Consider the following 20,062-nt stretch of genomic DNA (forward strand, 5'->3'; position numbering starts at 1 on the left):
TACTTTGTTTATAACTGCCATAAGTCATTAATACTCAGCACTATAAGCCTGGGTATTTTAAGCACAAAAATTTTGGTAAACAGGCAACAGAATTTTCCCTCTTTGGTTGATGCCCACTGGTGAACACTCAGGATGTTGCCATCTGACTTGTATGGCTGTCCTGTCACAGCCTTTGGCAGCAGCTATTTCTGAGTTCCCTCCTCCACCAAGACCAGTACTCCAGCTCACTGACCGGGGGACCTTCCAGCGGGGGCCTGCTAGTGCCACATCGGAGCACCCCATGTTTGTAGGACTCCGCTATTTTCCATGCCTGCTCTTTAGTGGGTCTCCTCTCTCATTGCCTCTGAGTAATCTGCAGTGTTCACAAAGAGGAAGCAGGCCAGAGTCAACAGGCAGGGGCCTCCATGACCTGTCACCACTCCTGTCTCCAGTCTGCCCCTCAAGGTGGGGTCATGAACGCGGATGAAAAGATACTCTGGCAGACCAAGCCTTACTTATGCTTCTGGTTTTCTCTGTGCTATGAATATTTTGGAGAAAACATTCTCTTTCCTTATGCCATTTTCCCTTTTACCAGTTCTAGGCCTAATGTCCTCCCAAGTGGTGACCCAATATATATTGGCACATTTGAGTATATATGTCTATAAACAAGCACATGAATACATAAATACCTAACTGTGTACATGTATATCATCACATATTCAAATGCACACACAAATATAAATATATTTATATAGGTACATCTGTATTCTCAAATACATTGGAATTTATGTTTGATTTTGTTAATAATTGGCTTTAGTCACCTCCTTTGAAAGCTACCTTTTGCTACCATATTCAGTCCATTGTCAAAATTATAACAACCTTCTCATTTAATTTAGTGTCATTCTCATTTCTGACATGTTTGCCGTACTCTGACTTCATCTTAGTGATGGGAAGCTTCGGCAACAACTTTCATTTGATAACTGTGTTATTTTCTTTGCTTTGCATCACTTCAGAAGTAGGAATTTGAGGGCTTATGACTAAAAAGTGAGAGAAAGGATGTGATAACCACTGAGTTCCTTGATTTGTTAGTCCCCAACATGGGAAGCTGTCCAGAGCGGAACAGGAAGTGCCTGAATAGACCAAATTCATGACCAGTAGAGTGAGCTTGGAGTCTTCAACCCATGAGGAAGAATTCAGAAATGAAGAACCCTGAGAAATGTTTACTCTTCATCATTCAGATGTTGTCTAGAATAGTTGTAACAAGTATGAAAACAAAGAATATAGATCTAAAATACTCAGAAAGAATGACTAGATAAATACAGAAGGCTTTTCATTTATTTATTTATTTATTTATTTATTTATTTATTTATTGGTGGAACCAGGGATTGAACTCAGGCCCTTGTGCTTTCCAGGCAAGCACTTATTCTACTGAACTATCTCCCCAGTCCCTAGAAGGCTTTTCTTAAAAAATTTTCAGGAAATTTTATATTATAGTTACTGTTATTAATCTCTAGAAATACCAATTAGACTAAAATTTTGTTCTAATCTTCCAAAAGCTCATTTTAATTTGTGAAAAACGAATAATGAGTAAAGAATAAATTGGACATATGGCCAAAATTTTTGAAAATACTGAAGAAGAGCCATGTAGCCTCTTGAGAATGTTATGGGTACCATGTAGAAAGCAGTTCTACTTAACCTTCCTGAGAAATAAATCTGTAGAGAGAAGAGAAGCTAGAGTAGCCCTCGGAAGAAGGTATTTTTTCTCTCTAGATGGCAGTATTAGATGTACACAATGGTTACAGTCTTCTAGGAGGACAGAGACAATTATGCAAGGGACCTGTTAGGTAAGTTCACAGGATCAGAGGTGGAGAAGTGAAGCCTGGGTATCTGTTCACTAGTGATCCAGAGCATCTAGCGGCTTCTCAGCGCAAGAAGTTGAAGCAGCAAAACTTGAGAGATCAAGGATGCAGGGAAGGTTCAAGACTGAAGGTCTCGAAGCTGCCTGGAGGGTCACCAGTACACATCTGGTGGAAAGGCAGAAGAAACCTGAGTGGGATATTCACAGTCAGTAGTCGTAGCAAAAGACAAACGCTCTCAGCTCGAGCAGCGTGGAGGTTTTCAAATGCAGACTGACTCTTTCCCAGTCTCTGCACCTGACCCTGAAGCCCCCGGGATTGTGCCAGGACAGCCAGCGTGGGTCTCCTACCTCAGTGTGTTGGCCTATGTGCCTACCTCTGGAAACACCACATAACACACCCTTAATGGTGTGTTGCAAATTCTTCAGGCACTTCTTAATCCAGTCAAGCAGATGTATCGTGATTAGCAATCAAAAAGTGTCTCTTGACCAGGCTCTCTTCTTTTGAATGCAGCCTAGAGCAGCTATTTTCTAGTCTCTCCTTCGACTCCCTAAACAACCAGTTTCTTTTTTGTTTCGTGTGTGTGTGTGTGTGTGTGTGTGTGTGTGTGTGTGTGTCTACAGGGTGTTCATGATCTTACTACTAGATCAGACTTGTAGTAATCCACCTGTTTACAGCCTTCCAAGAGCTAGGATTACAGGCACGCACCACCACCTCTGGTCTCAATTGCTGTCTCAGCGCACTCTGGGGACGGGGCCAGCACGGCAGGCCCGAGTATCGAAGCCCCGGCCACTGCGTTAATCCGCTGAGCTATCTGGCCAGCCCAACAACCAGTTCAAATACTTCTCCTGGAACACCACTGTCTCTTAGCGGTCTCCGTACTCACTGGGTGTCGGTCCCATTTCTGTTGGGTCTACCCACGACAAGCACAAAGTGATAGCCTATCTAACAGTTTCCTTATGCAAGGGCCAGCCAGATAGCTGAGCAGATTAAAGCACCTGCTTAGGCAGAGGGCAGAGCTGCAGTTCGCTCCCCAGCATGCCGTGCCAGTCCCCCCTCCCCTCATCTGGGCCTGCTGAGACAGCGATTGAGATTGGGTGTGGTGGAGCGCGCCTGTAATCCCAGCGCTTGGGAGGCTCAAAACAGGAGAATATCTATGAGTCCGATCTGTGTAGTGAGACCCTGTAGACCCCATACTGAATACATTAATTTTTTTCTTATGCAAAAATAGAGATTTTTACTAGTTCTGCATATGTCTGCTACATGTTCCTTCTTTTTTTTTTTTTTTCATTTCTAAAGTAACAATATTTATCAAATTGCTGACCTGCCAATATTTTGGAGAATAAGTAATTTTGCCAATACCAATAATAAAAAATACTTTTGGTGACCTTGTTTGATGAAGATCATAAAGACCTGCTTTTTGAAGTATTTTTTAATTAGGAGTTCTGGTGACATGTGGCCTGTGTTTAGGGGTAGCAGCAGTTTCATCAACGTGTGCACTATGATTGTTTTACCTTGTCTGAACATCCTGCACCCAGTACAGAAAACAATATTGAGATGCAGCTTTGTAAAAATAACAGAACAGATGAATTGAGTTATTCTTGTGGACACACACGAACACTTTAGCTGAGATTAGTTTAAAACTACATACTCAGTCTGCGGTCCTTATATTTACTACTTGTTGTTCCATTTAAGATATTAATGAAACGCTGGACAAGGGAGACTAAGAAACCAAACAAAACAAAGTAAGCATTATCTACTATTTCTCTACGAAGCCTGTTTCGCGGGCTTCTGGTTCTCCAAATGCTTCTCTCAATGCCCAACGCCATGGTGATAGTGATCTCTGAAGAACACCTTACTTTGCTTGCAGAGAGCCGGTTCTGGGGGCTGGGCCACTAGCTGAGCTGTCTAAGTGCCTGCCCCGGTGAGCACAAGGGCCCAGAATTGATCCAGGGAGTGCATGCTGTGCTGGCCCTGAAGCCCCTGGAGCCCCGGGACTCGCCATGCTGACCACTGAAACCTGGCGTGGTGGTGCCCCCCTGTAATCCCAGCCCTGGGGAGACTGAGACAGGAGGATCACTAGAAGTCTGAACTGTGTAGTGAGACCCTGTACCAAATAAATAAACTGATTAAGAAAAAAGTGAATTTGACATATATTAATTGCAGAAAATTCTCTATGAGTACAGTTGCTGAAAGCATATTAACTGTATTTTTGTCTAGTGTATTTCATTTCTATTAACTAGTGGGAAAAATCCAATCATGTGCTATTTGAAGAAGGCTGTTGCTTTCAGATTTTTCTCCCAATAGTGGCAGGTCCATAGGACAGACTAATGATGAAAATGACGGAAGGAATATTTATAAATTGCCTTGAAAATTGGAGGGGAATAATCTGATGTGTTAATTCAGGAATCTCCCTACATGTTTTAGGACATTACCAGAGAATAAGTGACTTTTGTCTGGAAGGTCCATATCTATGTTAATATGTTTGTAACTATTTAGGTTTTTGAAAATTTAACATGATTATAGAGCTTATCTTTTCAATTTTGTAATTTTATTAAATTAACCTCAATCTGATATTTCCAATCATAAGACAACATAGAAGTTTTCTGATGGCTTGTGATTGTACTTATGATTTTTCAACTTTTAGTGGTGCAAAGGTAGTGCAGGTTTAGTAGAGATTTTACTGTGAATTTGACCTTTTCCAGGTTGGTGTCGTACAATTTGCTCCTCTCTCACGGTGCTAGGTGGTGAGGTGGAGGCTGAGTTCTCATTCAGTCACTTAAACATAGAGTAAATCATACACTACTGTATGTACATCATACTGTTTTACTAAGTTGTGATTTTTCAGATAATGACACTTTCAATTTATGAAGGGGCAATTGGTATATAACCCCATTATACACTGAGGGACACCTACAACAATAAAGATAGCAGTTTAATACAGCTCAGATGCTGATGTAAATAACTTATATACAAGAACATAATCAAGAGCCCAGAGAGTATTTGGCAGTTTACACTAAATGTATTGTCCTCTGATGACAAAGGAGCTTTGAAAGGAATTAAAATATTATTTTAAATGAAGTTCTCAACTTAGGGGTGATATTTGTATTATTGTTGAACAGTGTTTCCTTTGGGGGTGACTATTGATTAAGAAGTATTTCAATTAACTTCTGGTTTCTAAGCTCAAATCCTGACCAGCCTAATGGGCCTGTCTGCTCTTTGCAGGTGAGCTTTTCTGCTCTTCAATGATTCTTATTTATGGTAAGAACATTTTTCTTTAAAAAAGCGAATTACCAATAATGAAAGGGGATCTTCAGAAGATGGCAGGATCACTCTCTTGAACTAGCTAGCCCCTTCCATCAGTGAGGCCACAGTGAGCAGGGTTCATCTATAAGCCAGAGATGGACCTTGGAGTCTACTACTGCTTTGACAGTGAACTCCCCAACCTGGAGAACTGTGAGAAATAAATGTGTGTTGCTCATCGAGAATGAGAGAGAGAGAGAGAGAGAGAGAGAGAGAGAGAGAGAGAGAGAGAGAGAGAATTACTACAAGATGGGCATTCAGTGTGGAGTGCGCTATGAAGCTTATGCCCAATGATTGCCATGTCTTAAAGGAGTGATTTTTAAAAGAAATAGCATCAGGTGGTCTCCTGGGATGTTTGGCAGTCTTTGAACCCTAGACACCTGGTGTGACACCAAGGCTGGTTGCTGTGATGTTGTTTCACTGTGGACCTGCAATTTTATTGTTTTTGCAAAATACTCATTTTCCCTTACCATAAAGCATTCTTCAACATAGAAATTACCATATTAAAATACATACTGGAAATTACAATTTATTACAGTTTTAGACATATATCTTTGAAAAGTGTTACAATGGAGAAAATTTACAAGACCCTTTCCATTTTTTTCTCTATATCAAAACATTGGGAAAGAAAACCACTGGATATCTAGAATTTGAAAGAATTGGTTGTGGGAGCGTTATGGAAAGTAATGTATATTCATATATTGCACATGAAGTGTCTTTTAAGATTAATTGATAATTTATATTTAATAATATTGTTAGCTTATGTTTAACAATAAAACAAATATATTTGTATTTATTTTAAGAGAATTACTTCAGTAAGGATCTTAATGGTAGTTTTGAGAGATATATTTGTGTCAGCTATAGAATTTACTTCCACTGATCTATATCAAAATATTTTTATTTCTGTGACAATTAAAATATTCAAAATTATATAATACACATTGGAAATAGAAGTAGTGTGCAACCAAAACAAATTGCAAGGGAATTTTAAAACATTCTGTTGGAAGAACTGTATAGCTACTAACACTCTTCCAAAAAGAAACACCATTTTTTAATAAAATACTTCATCTCCTTTATAGAAAAGATGCCAAATAATAGAAAATGTGGTTTTTAGATATCCACACTCCTCCTTCTTTCAAAAGATACATACAACATATACAGAAAAAGATTTTCTCATCTCATATCCGGCTGGCATGTGATATGCTGCTATAAGTTGCTTTCATTGAATTTTAAAATGTAGGATTACAAGGGCTGCCTTATGGATTGGGGGAAAACAAAAATAGAGGTATCAAAACAAGATTCTCTGAATTATCTAACCTAGAAGTAGACCATATTTATGTAGGTCAGATTTCTTATTGTTTCAGGAACAGAAAATACGATCTAAATTTAATATCACACCTTTTAACTTTCCTTTCACAAGATACCCTCTCCTTTTTTTTCTGACAGTAGTTTCCGAAGAATTGCCTGTAGAAATTACTGTGAAAATTTTCTGAATTTTACTTCATTCCGTTAGTTCCATTTTTAGCTACACTAACATTTTTGCTCTTTGACTTTGAAATTTTTCATTGAAAGCTGACCCAAATTTAATCTATGAAAATGGTATTAATTATAAGACATTCTATGCCATATTTGTAGATTGGAAACTTATACACTAGTTTGCTATCTGTATGCAATATGACTATCAATCTTGTATTATTCTGTTTTCTGATACTGTAACAAATGCCCAGTATAGTCAGTCAGCTTCTAAAGAGAATGGCTTATTGTGGATCACTGTTTTAGACTTCCCTGTCTATGCTTAGGAAGATGCATTAATTTTGGTCTTTGGTGGAGTGTTGGAAGGCAATAGTGGGGAGCAGTACGTGACAGAGAAAAACTGGAGGAAGTGAAGCACGCACACACACACACACACACACACACACACAGGGTTCTGGAGTCTCTTTCAAATGCTTTATGGAAATAACCTACGACTTGCTGCTAGGCCCCACCTGTCAAAAATCTCACCACCTCCCAACAGTAGCATGGACAGTAGACCTCTGGGGACCCTTATCTCAACCACAGTAAATTTCTAAGTGATGGGTTTTTTTAAATGTAACTTAGTAAACTTCTAGAAAAACTTTAAAATTAAATATGTATAATTAAACTTATATGAAATAAAATTATATGTGTGAATGTCATAATTTTTAAATGGCTGAACATTATAGCTCCACTTATTTTTCTAGTTTTTAAAATATGTATTCCTTTATTAATCAGAAACATTTTCAATGCACCAACAAAAATGCTGAGCATCTAAAAGCATTTGAATGTCTAAATTCTTGGCACTTAACTAATATTGCTAGACTAACCAACTTTCAGGATGACTCACATATTTTAAATAGTGACAACTCTTTTTGTATTAGTCATGGCTTAAATATAACCTTTATACTAGTTTCTCTTTTCTGTGCTGGTATGTAAATTTCATTATTGATAAATGTCCTTACCACTTTCATTTGATTTCTGTCCTCCTTGTCAAAATACTTCAGCTGTAAACAATGCTGAAATTATTCACAAAAGTCTTTGCTTAATAATAACTTTTAAAGTAAGCTTGTTTTTTTAGGCTCTAGGTTGAATTGGTAAAGGGTTATTTTTGGAATGGAAGAGAGTAAATACAAATATTTTATGACCATCATGGTGCTATTCCACAAACGTACACAAACACACATACTAAGAATATTAAATATTATTTCAAATAATTATATGATCTTATTATTTAAAGATTTAATTTCACACATTCTCCTACAGGAAAAAGGAGCATGTCTTTGCTAAAGATTTCTTACTCTTGTTTGAAAATATATCATATTTCATGTATTTTATTTACTGTGGAATTTTTACTCTCAGTTAAAAAAATCAGAGTAGCCTATGATTGTAATATAACTTCACATTTAAATTATATCATATATCTAATAAATGAGACTCATCAACCTTCTGAAAGTCTCTGCAAAGAAATGGAAAGCACTCAGTAAGTGGTGAGAAAAAAATTAATTATGAACAAATACACAGTTTATTATTACTGTGCAAATCTCTTGAACAGTCTACTCTTAGTCTACACATTTAATTTCCAAATTTAAAACACCTTCAAAAGAAAACATGACACAATCAGGGTAATCTAATTGTCTCTTTTCAGTTTTATCATAAGTACAAAGGAAGTCTGAAATTTCATGATGTAATTCTACAGAAACTTAGCTTGCATAATAAGTATTTATACTAATAGAAATTTCAAGTAATTCACGTTTGCTATTGAAGTTTCCCTTTAGTAAATTGCATATTGTACAGGTAATATGATATCAAATATAATTCTCCTAATTTTTGACATTTAACATACAGAAAGATGCAAATGTCTTTAAATATTACTTCCAAGCAAATCAAATGTTTCCAAATGGTAGAAACATTTGATTTGTATCTGTACATCCTTGGTTTGTATAAAGTGAATTTTCCTTCAATTTTTACATTAGAACTACCTATAATGTCCTAGATGATAGAGCATTGTAGAATAAATGCTTAATTGCTAGACTGTTGATGTGGTCTCATCCTGAAGAACTGCTTGACTTTAAGGCAGGAATAAGCCACTCTTGTATTTGCAGACGCTGTGCATGGGATACTTGGTTGCTATTTCTAAAGTTACCATGTAAGGTAACCTGTGTGAATCATGCAACCGATCACTGTGTACATGTATAATAAGGGCTGATCCGACCTTTATTGCTGATTAGGTGCTGTGGAACCACTGTTCCACTCTTCTGTATGTTCTAGTCTTGGGGGAGCTTGAGCCAAATTAAAAAGACAAGACTATAAAATAAGTCCAATCTATTATAAATTGTAAGAAAACAATGAAATAAGATCAGCTGACCAACTTGAGTGTATCCACTGGGGTTTTTAATGTAAAAAGTTGAAAAACCACAGGTTAAGCAATGTTAAAAAACTTTAAATCATATAGATAAGATAGAGGCTCTTGGTGACGCCTCCTGACATTCATGTTTACATGAATATAAGTAAATTTATCTTTACATGTTACATCAAATTTTGGTCATCATATTACATATTTTATAACATTTTATTGATTGTCTGTTATCCCATTATATGTACATGTCAGCATTAATTATTTTTAACCACTATTTAACCAAAGTGCATCAACTAGCAGAGTTATCTGTACACATTAGATTTTTTTAATGTTAGTGATAATTCTCTTATTCAACAACTTTTTATTGAACACCTTTTACACATCAGGAACAGAACTGAAAGAAAAGGATGCACGTCTCTGCTCTCATGGATCCTATATTTCAGGGACAGAAGTATTGAACAAACAATATAAGCAGGTAGACCATATAGATTATTATAACTAAGCTTGAAAAATCATAGCAGAAAAGAAAATAAAAAATGTCAAGGGGAGCATAAAAATTATAAGTGGGGTAGTCAGTGAAAAGCTTACTGCAGAGGTAAATCATAAGTAATAGCTCAGAAGACCTAGTGGCTTATCTACATCCAGCAGAGAAACATTCCCAGCGGAGACAGAGATGTTGTTTTTTTTTTCTTCAGAGGAAACTGTCCAGAGAAGGCTGGCACTTCCCTCTTAAGGTAAGGGACATGGAACAAGAAGGAAACACACACTGCTTCCAAAGAAAAACAAGCCTAGATGTGCTTTTACTATGCCCAGTGTTTCTGAAAGCAAAATAGTGTTATTTATGAGAATTGTAATACTTTGAGTTCAAATATTGTTCTATCCTGATCCTCAAACTGTACTGAAAACACTTGGTAAGCGTTGTGACAAGCAGGAGTTCCTCCTCATGTGTCTGCTTGCTACAAACAGAGAAGAAAGATTAACAAAATGGGGAAATAAAATGTAAGAGGGATCTTGGATAATTAGCGTGGCATTCGATGTATTCTTATTAGGGGCAGGAGAAGCGAGACTCACATATTCTAAAAGAAGCTCAATTTCTGGACAGCGATGGCTGTTCCAAATAAGTCAGCCCTTACCTGTATGTGAAGAATTTCCTATAGATCTCTGGTAGAAAAAAGGTGTTAGGAAAAAGATGCTGAAAAAACCCACAAACAAAAGCTGTAGTAAAATGTATGTTCTGCTCTCTTTGGAGAACATATGCTATCTACCACACACTGGGCAATTCTGATCATTAACTTGGGAATGTACAACCTTGCTGTTTGTTAATTGAGATATAAATCAAAAATAATAACGAGTATATAAATAACATGATGAAAGTACTATTTCCTTAGTCAACATGTTTAAGAAATATGACAGCAAATATGATAAATAGCTTTATCATATATAGAAATATAAACTACTCCATAAAATAATATGATGATTTTATATTGAAATCTTGAAATAGAATGTTATGCATTCATACTTTTGTTAGAACTGTATTGTTCTTCTGACTCTACTACTACATATTCCATAACTTTCACTTTTCAAGCTATAGAACAATATATTTGGAATAAAATTTTTGACTGTTCTTTTCAATCCTAATACATGAATTCATGAACCAGTTTCACAATATTGAGATTACTAGGTATATATTATGGAGCTATGTGTTATGGTGGCCCTGAAATAGGGCATTCATATCTGTAAAATACATGAGCATTCTCAACTTCTACTGTATTTATACATTTATTTGACAATTTGTCTAGTAGTTTGCTTTCCTGATTTTCTATTGAAGTGCTTTTATTTTAATATCAGTATCAGCTGAGCATTGCAAATGATTATGGTATATCATTAAGTGAATAAAGTTCAGGGCTGGGGAGATAGCTCAGTGGAATAAGCACTTGCCTGGCAAGCATGGGGTCCTGAGTTCAATCCTCAGTATTGCAAAATGAAATAAAAGAAAATAAAAAAGAATAAATAAATAAATAAAGCTCAGATTTCCAGTTGCAAAACCACTTTTGTCTCCAGTGAAATTGGAAGGAAAAGACATATCTTGTAATGATTTATTCATTTTGGCAATTACCACTTTAAAAGACATTTTTGTAAGTATGGAAAATTAGCCAATAAATGGTATTCATTAAAAAGTTGAAATTACAATATGTGTGTAAAAATCCAGTTGTTCTGGAGAACTTGCCTTGCTCTGCATAGACCTTTGTTTATCTGTTCCTTGTACTACCTGATATACAGCATTTAAAATCTGGCCGGAATAGATGCGTCTGTTCACTGTTCTCCAATGTGTGCTCTCTGGATTACTGGTGTTACTTAATCTTTTCTGGATTTATGTGCCAGTGTATTTTATCTCCTGTCCTGCCAAATGCCACATTTCTCATTAGTGTCTCAGAGTTCTGATACCTTCTGCAGCTAAGAATTGTGAATCTTTCTTAGCTCAATGTTTACCAAATGTATTTAGTGAGAGAATATTTATTCACATTGGACAATTTAACATGCTTTGAGACTATTATTTCATGGGCAAGTGCAGCCTTCATGCCTAGCAACTCCTGCTCACAGGAAATTATTATCTAACTAACAAATATATTTCCCTTCCTGTAAATTCTCAGTGGATACTTTGATGCTATTCCAGCGTCCTAAATCATTGACCTCTTAGAGGTGGGCAGGTGAATGGCAACTGGCTACATACAAAGCAATGTATTTTACAGCATAATTTTTAAATCCAGCTTTTTGGGAATTTGCCAGTTCCACTTTGGAGGTGGCAAATAAAACATGCATTTCACTCTTTGAGTTCTATGGAAATTCACTGAAAATGGGGCCGGTAATGTATTGAGCAGCACTTAATGGACTTGGCCAGTGTGGGAGAGATTAGTACTTATTTGCAGCACATAATTCTCTGGGAATTCTATGGCTCTTTAAACCCTGAACCGTCTTCTTCACATCCTATCACTCAATGAAATTTGAACCTTGGAGTTCTTCCACTTCCATTTTCTCATAATCGAAACAGCTCTGTCGTTTTTCTATCTTCCTGCCTCTGCTTCAGCTTATCCCCTTCCCTAAAATGACCATCTCTTTTAAGTCTCAAGCACTACACATCAAAATCCTGCCCTACCTTCAAATGACTCTACCTCCCTCTTGGCTTACTCATTTTTTCCATGGTGACAGCTGTTTGTCTAGGCTGCTGCAAGGTGTTTTCTTATTGTTACTTGGTTCTGTGCTTTGTTTTGCTTGGTTAGGTTTTTAAAATATTAGGGACCTTATAATCACATAATCAACATTTGTCCTCTTCTTCCCTACGGATATGGGACTTCAATAAAATTCTATACTAGGAACCTTTTTGTAAACCTCTTTACTTAAATCAACATAAAAAATGCTTCAAAAATAGTGCAAAAATTTCCATAATTTTCAACCACTTTTTGCAGGTGTTAATTTTAGATCCTAGGGTACTATGATAGAAACTAGGACAGTGAATCTGTTCTATTAAGATAAATCTGTAGAACTTTTCCAATTCCTTCTGTTGCTTTACTGAAATCTATCATTTTATTTTTCTGTTCCTAATCCAATCCACGATCCAACAGTGCAGGCATTTTAGTGTTCTCTAGTGTGACATTGTCTCGTTCTTTCTTTGGGTATCATGAACTTGGTGCTTATAAAGTCCTAGATAATAATTTTGTGGGACATGTGTTTTAGATTGCCTTGTGTGTAAATTGTCATTGTATTTTTTGAGAAATGTTCTCATTTTCTTAGGAATATTTGTAAGATTGGTTTGGATAAAAATAGTTATTGCTTCAAGTATTTTGTTGAATCACATCATTATTTTACGTGTAGTAGGAATGCATATTTTAGATTTGTTTTAAAAAAGAAAAAAAAAGCTGCTGTTTTCTACATTGCCAGTGTTCTCGTCTATAATATTTTTTGAACATTTATGACAAGAATTTATTTCAAAGCTGAATTAAAACACAGGCATTATGAGAATGCATCTTTTACAAAATGTATTTTAAAATGTGAGGCATTCTTCTAAAAACCCCACACACATATTCTATCTTTTTCTTTCTTAGTAATCAGTAGGTAGGCATGTAGCAAAAGACTTGCTATGATAATATTTAATTTTAAAATTATCTCTTAATTGCTCTAGCTGGAAAATCTCAGGCTTGATTGGTGTACCTTTTCAAAGAACATCACAGAAAATCCAAATTAAAATATGCTACCTTTAAGTTGATATGTTAAACATTCTTTGGTAGGTTTGCCTTCCTCCCCTCCACTTTCCAGGTATATGACTGATTTCATATATCCTTCCCCGTGTCCAGGCGTAGGTAGAAGAGATCACAGGACTTGATGCGTGTTGTTAGCTAAACGCTGCACTACTGCGTTTCTTTTTCACCAGTCCTTCCACCCACTTTGACCATTTTGTGCCTTAAGTAGTCTACCCTAATCAATCTGTAATCTACTTTTTGTACCCATCACCTCATCGATGCTGTTCCTTCAAAGACGACACTTACTACCAGCTGTGCCTGCTAATTATGTGTAGCATTAGAAACCATGGCCACTCTTCTTGTGATGGAAAGTTTTCTCATAATATTTGCATTTCACTCTCTAGGCACTCTGCTTCTTCCTTTGATGTTTCATGTCACTGTCATCTTTTCTAACCCATCGTAGCATTTGCTGTGTCCCACCACAAGTTTCCCAAAGCTTTAGTTTGTCACCTTCATGCAGGTGACTTGAGCTTACCTTCTGACTTGGGTGTAGTAAGACACCAAAATTAAAGCCAATTATTTTCCTAGTAAACACAAGCTTCTTTTTGCTCCTACTCCCACTTCTTTTTGGGGGGAGGGGCTGAGATTTTAATCCTGGAAGAGGATTATCCTCTGCCAACCAACCCACGCCCTTTTATTTACCTGGATTCCTGTTCTTTTCTCTTTCTCCATGTTTGAACATGTTGACTCTACATGTATGTATGACTGATTTCTAATTTAGTTATACCTACCCTGTTGAACTCAAAAACAATCAAAGGATTCTCATATGTGCAATTAGTATCAGGGGCAGTCATGTTTAGTGCTTTCTTCACTGGGTTGCAAATAATTCAAGTAATATTCATGGTTCTTATTAGCTAATCCAGTTTCTTATTTCTACATTGATTTCTGAATCACCTGAAAGTGAGGAACCCCGTGTTCATTGTTGTTGTATTTTGTTTATTCAGTCTGCAAAGAACATGTTCCTCCTGAGGATGATGATGCCACATTGAAACACAGAAATCGTTGGCATTCTTCTTCATCCATTCGCCTATATATTCATTCATTTATAAAATTTAAGTAGGAAAAAATAGAATCAACCCATGCACTTGTCAATCACGTAAAGCAATATATAGGACTACAACTCCAAAAAAGTTGTTTTGTTGCTTCAGAGATGCTGAGGCAGAAGACAAAGCCACTTATTCATATGTGTGATTTTTCTGTTTCTCTATTAGTAGCTAGTGGATTCTGTATCTGTTCTGATACTTCAGGTTTGAAATGACGATGTTCATTATATTTATCTAACTAGGATCTCTTATCAGCCCAAATATGTTCTTTTAAAAGTCAACAAAAATGGCACCCAGACATTAGCTCCAAGGACAAAAGAGCAAATATAAATTTACTATTTTTAAAAGGTTAATGTGTATGTTTTTATTCTTTAACAGTATTCAAATACAAGTTACCTAGAGATAATCTACCAATTTATTGTTGATGCATCTAACTCTTCCAGTAAGTGCTGAAAAAACTGAAGATATTGATCATTGACTGGGGAAACATTTGGATGTAAAAACACACATACAGTTTCTTAAAATCTAAGGTACTTTTAAGCAGCTGCTTCTCTAAAGAAGGAAACTCCCAGTGTGAAGATCTGAACAAAGAACAGAATTAAATATATATGGTAAGTGACTTGCTAATAGTCTAATGTGACCAAGTTTCTGATGTTCTATAGTGTAGACATAAGTTATAAGGCATATACATATGACATTGCATACATATAAATTCATACTCATGTTAGCACTGTTGTTAGTGTTTTTGAACCAAAGACAATTGAATCTAAATATATTTATTCCTATAAGCTTGTTTTGATACACTTAATGTGAAAGACCTTAGCTTTCACCCATAGCAGGTGTTCCTTATGCTGATTTTTAATTAGGAAGAATTCAAACTAGCTTATATGATTAGTATATATGCATTTGGGATCCTACAAATAGCGAGTCTATTAAGATGACATTGAGGATTATAATTCTGGCTTTAAAAACAAGCTAAAACTTTTAATATAGTCTCTTAAAATTTAGTTATTACTTTCGGCTATTTAAACTTCTTCACATACCTATGCAACCATTAGGTAAATGTAACTTGATTTTCAATGGCTTTTAAATTGTTTACAAAAGTAAGTTAAATTTATATAGTCTACAGTGAATATGAGAACTCCATTTATTAAGTAAGGCTGCCTTATTTCTCATTCCAAATCAGATAACCTCCTATATGATTTCCTATAGAATGAGTGATACGGGATGGAGAAAGCAAAACAAATTAAGGACGGTCACTTCTGGTGCTCGACTGGAGACATGCTGTATTCTTCCTTTCTCCACTGCATTCTTGTCCTACCAAGTGTCCAGGAAAACGCATGTCATGGTGACCAAAATGTATTTTTCCACTATTAGTCAAATTTCAGAAACCATTAGTAAGTGCCGCTTTGTTTAGTTAGGACTTTTACTCTGAAAGCCCTTATACTGAAGTCTACAGATAAGCTTTATGTACAGTAATCAGTAATTTCTTTGGGCTATAGGCTATGTATATTGTGTGGAATTTTTTTCTTCTGGCAGCAATATAATCACTGGGTCTTATAATTTAAGTTTAAAAGCTTAGAACTGACATAGTTAGAAAGGTTTTGCAGGAAATGTGAAACTTTCCTATATTTATCTTCACTGATACTCCAGGTGGTGTCAGATGTAAAATCTGCATTTCAGGACCCCTTTTGAATTTAAAATGTTATTCAGCAGAGTAAAATCTTCTCAAAACCAATTTTATTAATACTTTCCCTTTGATCATTCTCTAAATCTTAAACTGAATTTTAGTAGTCATTCTTGCCAATAAAAATATTTGTACAAGTACATTTATGTTGGTTTTATAGGCAATTTATACACTATTAAAGTAAATGACTTTTCTATGACTAAATGTGCACTTTTAAATACTTGGCTAATATCAATTCCTGTTTGATGAATATTGATCTCTTTTACTAGTCTCCAAGGATTTTTTGTTTGCTATTGGCTGCAGTTATCCATACATGGAGCAGTTCTCAGGCAGTCATCCTCTGTTTGCTGTTGTTCTTATTACCCGTGTCGTTAACCCTGAAATTCAGTTGCTCTGCATCCTGCATCACGCCCCATCCTTTCTCATGTGGTTACCTTGTTTCTTACCTCTTTGTTCACTTAGGAAGGTATTTATTCTTTGCTTTCCAGCAGCACAATTCTTTTTTCAAATTAACCAAGTTTCTCATTAGCCTGTGTCCATAGCAACTGATAAATAATATTGTCTCTTTCACCTATATATCAGTTAAAGAGAAATAATCTGGTTACTTTGGCAATTCAATTGATGGACAGAGAATAATGTGATGCTGATTAAATCTAGGGCAAGTTCCATCTCAGCCATGTTTACATTTGATGGTGAGTTTGTTCTCCACCTAGAAGATAGTGCGCACCCATTAGCTTATTCATGGCACTAAAAGTATTTTTTTATAATGTATTTTCCTCTTCTAGTGACTCACTTTTCCAAAAGAAGCAGTTGAACTTTAGTAATATGAACATAGAAGGCTGAAAGTTGTCTGGAGCTGTGGTGTTCGCAGCCAGATGCTTGTCTCTGCTCCCCAGCTGCAAAAGTTCTCTGTACGTGGGGTCTCTTTAGTGCCAAGGCAGATAAGCAGAAAGAGATAGCAGTACAGTTGTTACTGCACGGTTGACCCCTCTCACTCAGACTCCAGCACGTCTTGATTTTCCTTAGAATTCTCAGAGGAATGCTTTGTCTAACCACCCATCACAGTGCCCAGAACTTACTCTTAACATGGTCAGTTAATATTTCTTGAACATAAACTTTTGGCTAGCATAACTGGAAATTTAAGTTTATTAAACTTTTACACACTTAACTACTGCCCATGGGGTATTTTAAACTCAGCTACTTAGCTTCAGATCAGTTTTGTCCCCCTCAAAATATGCAGTATGAATTATATGAGCGGTAATGGGTAAAGCACATTTCCAAGTCCTTCATATCTTATTTTTGCCAGAAAATAAAAAAACAAATACAAAATATCCCCATGGCCAGACATACTAGACATAGAATGAGGTGCTAAAAAATTTAGATTTGTGTAAGAAGTAGGAACTTTGGTCTCTAGATACATTGTGTGCGTGTGAAAATGTAGGTTGTAGAAAAGATAAGGCAAAATAGTATAATTAAATGACAGGAGGCAACGTTGCCTCCTATGGAATTCGATGGAATATTAAATGTTCAGTAATTTTAAAAGTTTATGGAAGGATCATATGTTCTAAGTTGGAAACACACACACACACACATATATTTGAGTGAATCAAGCTGGAGCATAATATGTATACTAAGATCTCTGTATTGAGGGCAGTAAACAAGGAAAGACATCAAGGCATGGATGGAGAGGAAAGAGAGGAAGGGAAAGAAGATGAACATACAGGTATAAACATCCCACAAGTTATGTAAATATTATTGACCATACACATGTGCTAATAAATTAAGAAACATGGTTCTGTATAGATCCACATACACGTATTTGTAGCTTTACATGCAGTACCTTTACATATATGTACATGTTTATAGGTGGATAATTCAGTTCTTGAGTACATAGAAAATCAATTTCTCAACATTACTTAGAGTAGAAATGATTAGGAATCTTTTTTTTTTTTTTTTTTTTTTTTTGCAGTACCGGGGATTGAACTCAGGCCCTTGCGCTTGCCAGGGAAGTGCTTATTCTACTGAGCTATCTCCCCGGCCCCCTAGAAATGAAATCCTAAGTTAAGGGAAGGTTGCTTCACCACATTCAGAGGCCGTGACGAAGTGCTGGAAGGGCACATTCCCTGCCCTGGCTCTTCTCTCCCTTCTCTCCTTTCTGACTGCCATGGGCTGGGCGCCCCTTTCTCCAGCCCAACCCTCAGCCATGCTGTTTCTGCCCCCCAGCTTGCTGCCTCTGGATTGAAATCGTGTGCCAAAATAAGATAAAAATCTGCTCCTTTACAAAGCAAAAGAGCTGTATTACATACGCATATATATAAAGCATAATTTACATATGCATGTATCTAAAACATAATTTAGTGAGTCTGTTTTAGAAACAGTACAAGGAAGTGTGTATTTGTTCATGCAGAGACAATTTCTTGCAAACACACTCAGGTTAGTAATGGTATCAAATGAACAGAATAATAGTGAAATGAGTGAAAGAGAACTTACAATTTATTTATTTCTATATTAATTACTAGGTTTTTTTGTCCTCAGGAAGATGTCACATTTCTTAAATTTATGTATTTGGTATAGAGTTTCACTACTCAGTTCAGACTTATAGTGATCCTTTTGTTTCTAGCCTTTCCAGCGCTGAGATTACAGGCATGCCCCACCATGCCCAAACTCATCCCCAGCTCAGCATACTCGGGGGCAGGGCAGGCTTGGCATGTGGTGTTGGGGATTGAAATTTTGGTCCCTGCGCTAGCCTAAGCAGGTGCTTAGTCTGCTGAGCTATCTTGCCAGCACTAGATGTCACTTTTAAAAACACTCTCTTATAGTATTTATTGAGCAAATGTTCAGATGTTTCCCCTGTATGGTCTGGTGCTTGGTAGTATTCTGCATATTTATTGGAATGTCCTCAATAATTTATTAAATAAAAGATGAAATAATATTGGGTTGGGCCTACACTCTTAGGTTAAAACCATATTTTGCTAAGAATCTGTTATATTTTGAATCTCCCTGATTTACCTTACCCGGGGCGACTCATTTTTCTTTTTCACTTGCTGGTTAGAACAGCGCCCCCCATCTGACTTTGTCTGGTTAGTTCACTATTCTTCCACTAAGGATGCAAGCAAGAACAGGACTGCCAGAGTTTGCTACTAATCTCTGTACTTCTATTATAGACTACCTCTTGGACATAAGAACCTGGAAGCACTTTTATTTTTTCTTGCCTCTCCAGGCTACAACATTCCACTCAATAGCCTTCTCCCAGGTCAATCTAGCACATTCATGTCCTTTCCATGTATGACAATCTTGCAACTTTGGATGGCTCCTTCCTGCTGATTCTATGTCTTCCACTGGGACGGGGCTTCACAGTATCAATAGACATATGTAACACAATGGCATCATGCACAGTCTTTTATACGCTCACTAGGTAACTTTTAATTACAATTTATCTATTTGTGGTACTGGGAAGTTTTGTCTTGTTTTTCACAATTCTGATAGCCTTAGTTTCCGAATGCATTTATCCCTTGGTGTCTCCAGGGCATTGGTTTTAGGAACCCTTCAGATGGAAATGACAAAGGGGCTCAATTTATTCATGTGAAATGAAGACTACAAACCATCTCCTGAATGCTTGCATTACCTAATGCTATGTAAATCATTCTACTCTACTGTTTGGAGAATAATGACAAGAAAAATGTTTGTGTTCAGTATGTATAGTAATATGCATAGCATATAGTAGCAGCATGCATAATAGCTAGAGCTTGGAAATAGCATATGTCCATCAACAGAGGAATAGACAAGAACATTGTGATATTTACACCCAATAGCTATAAATAAAAAAGATAAACTTGAGACAGGCCTAGGCAAATGGATGCAACTTAAAAACATAACATTAAGTGAAATAAGTTAGAGGCTTAAATACTCCCTGTCTCTGTCTCTGTCTCTGTCTCTGTCTCTCTCTCTCTGTCTCTCTCTCTCTCTCTGTCTCTCTCTCTCTCTCTCTCTCTCGTGTCAATAAATTGTTTAGATTAGTCAATTATATA

Source organism: Octodon degus, unplaced genomic scaffold (assembly GCF_000260255.1).
Source record: "Octodon degus isolate 3935 unplaced genomic scaffold, OctDeg1.0 scaffold00106, whole genome shotgun sequence".
Taxonomy (NCBI): domain Eukaryota; kingdom Metazoa; phylum Chordata; class Mammalia; order Rodentia; family Octodontidae; genus Octodon; species Octodon degus.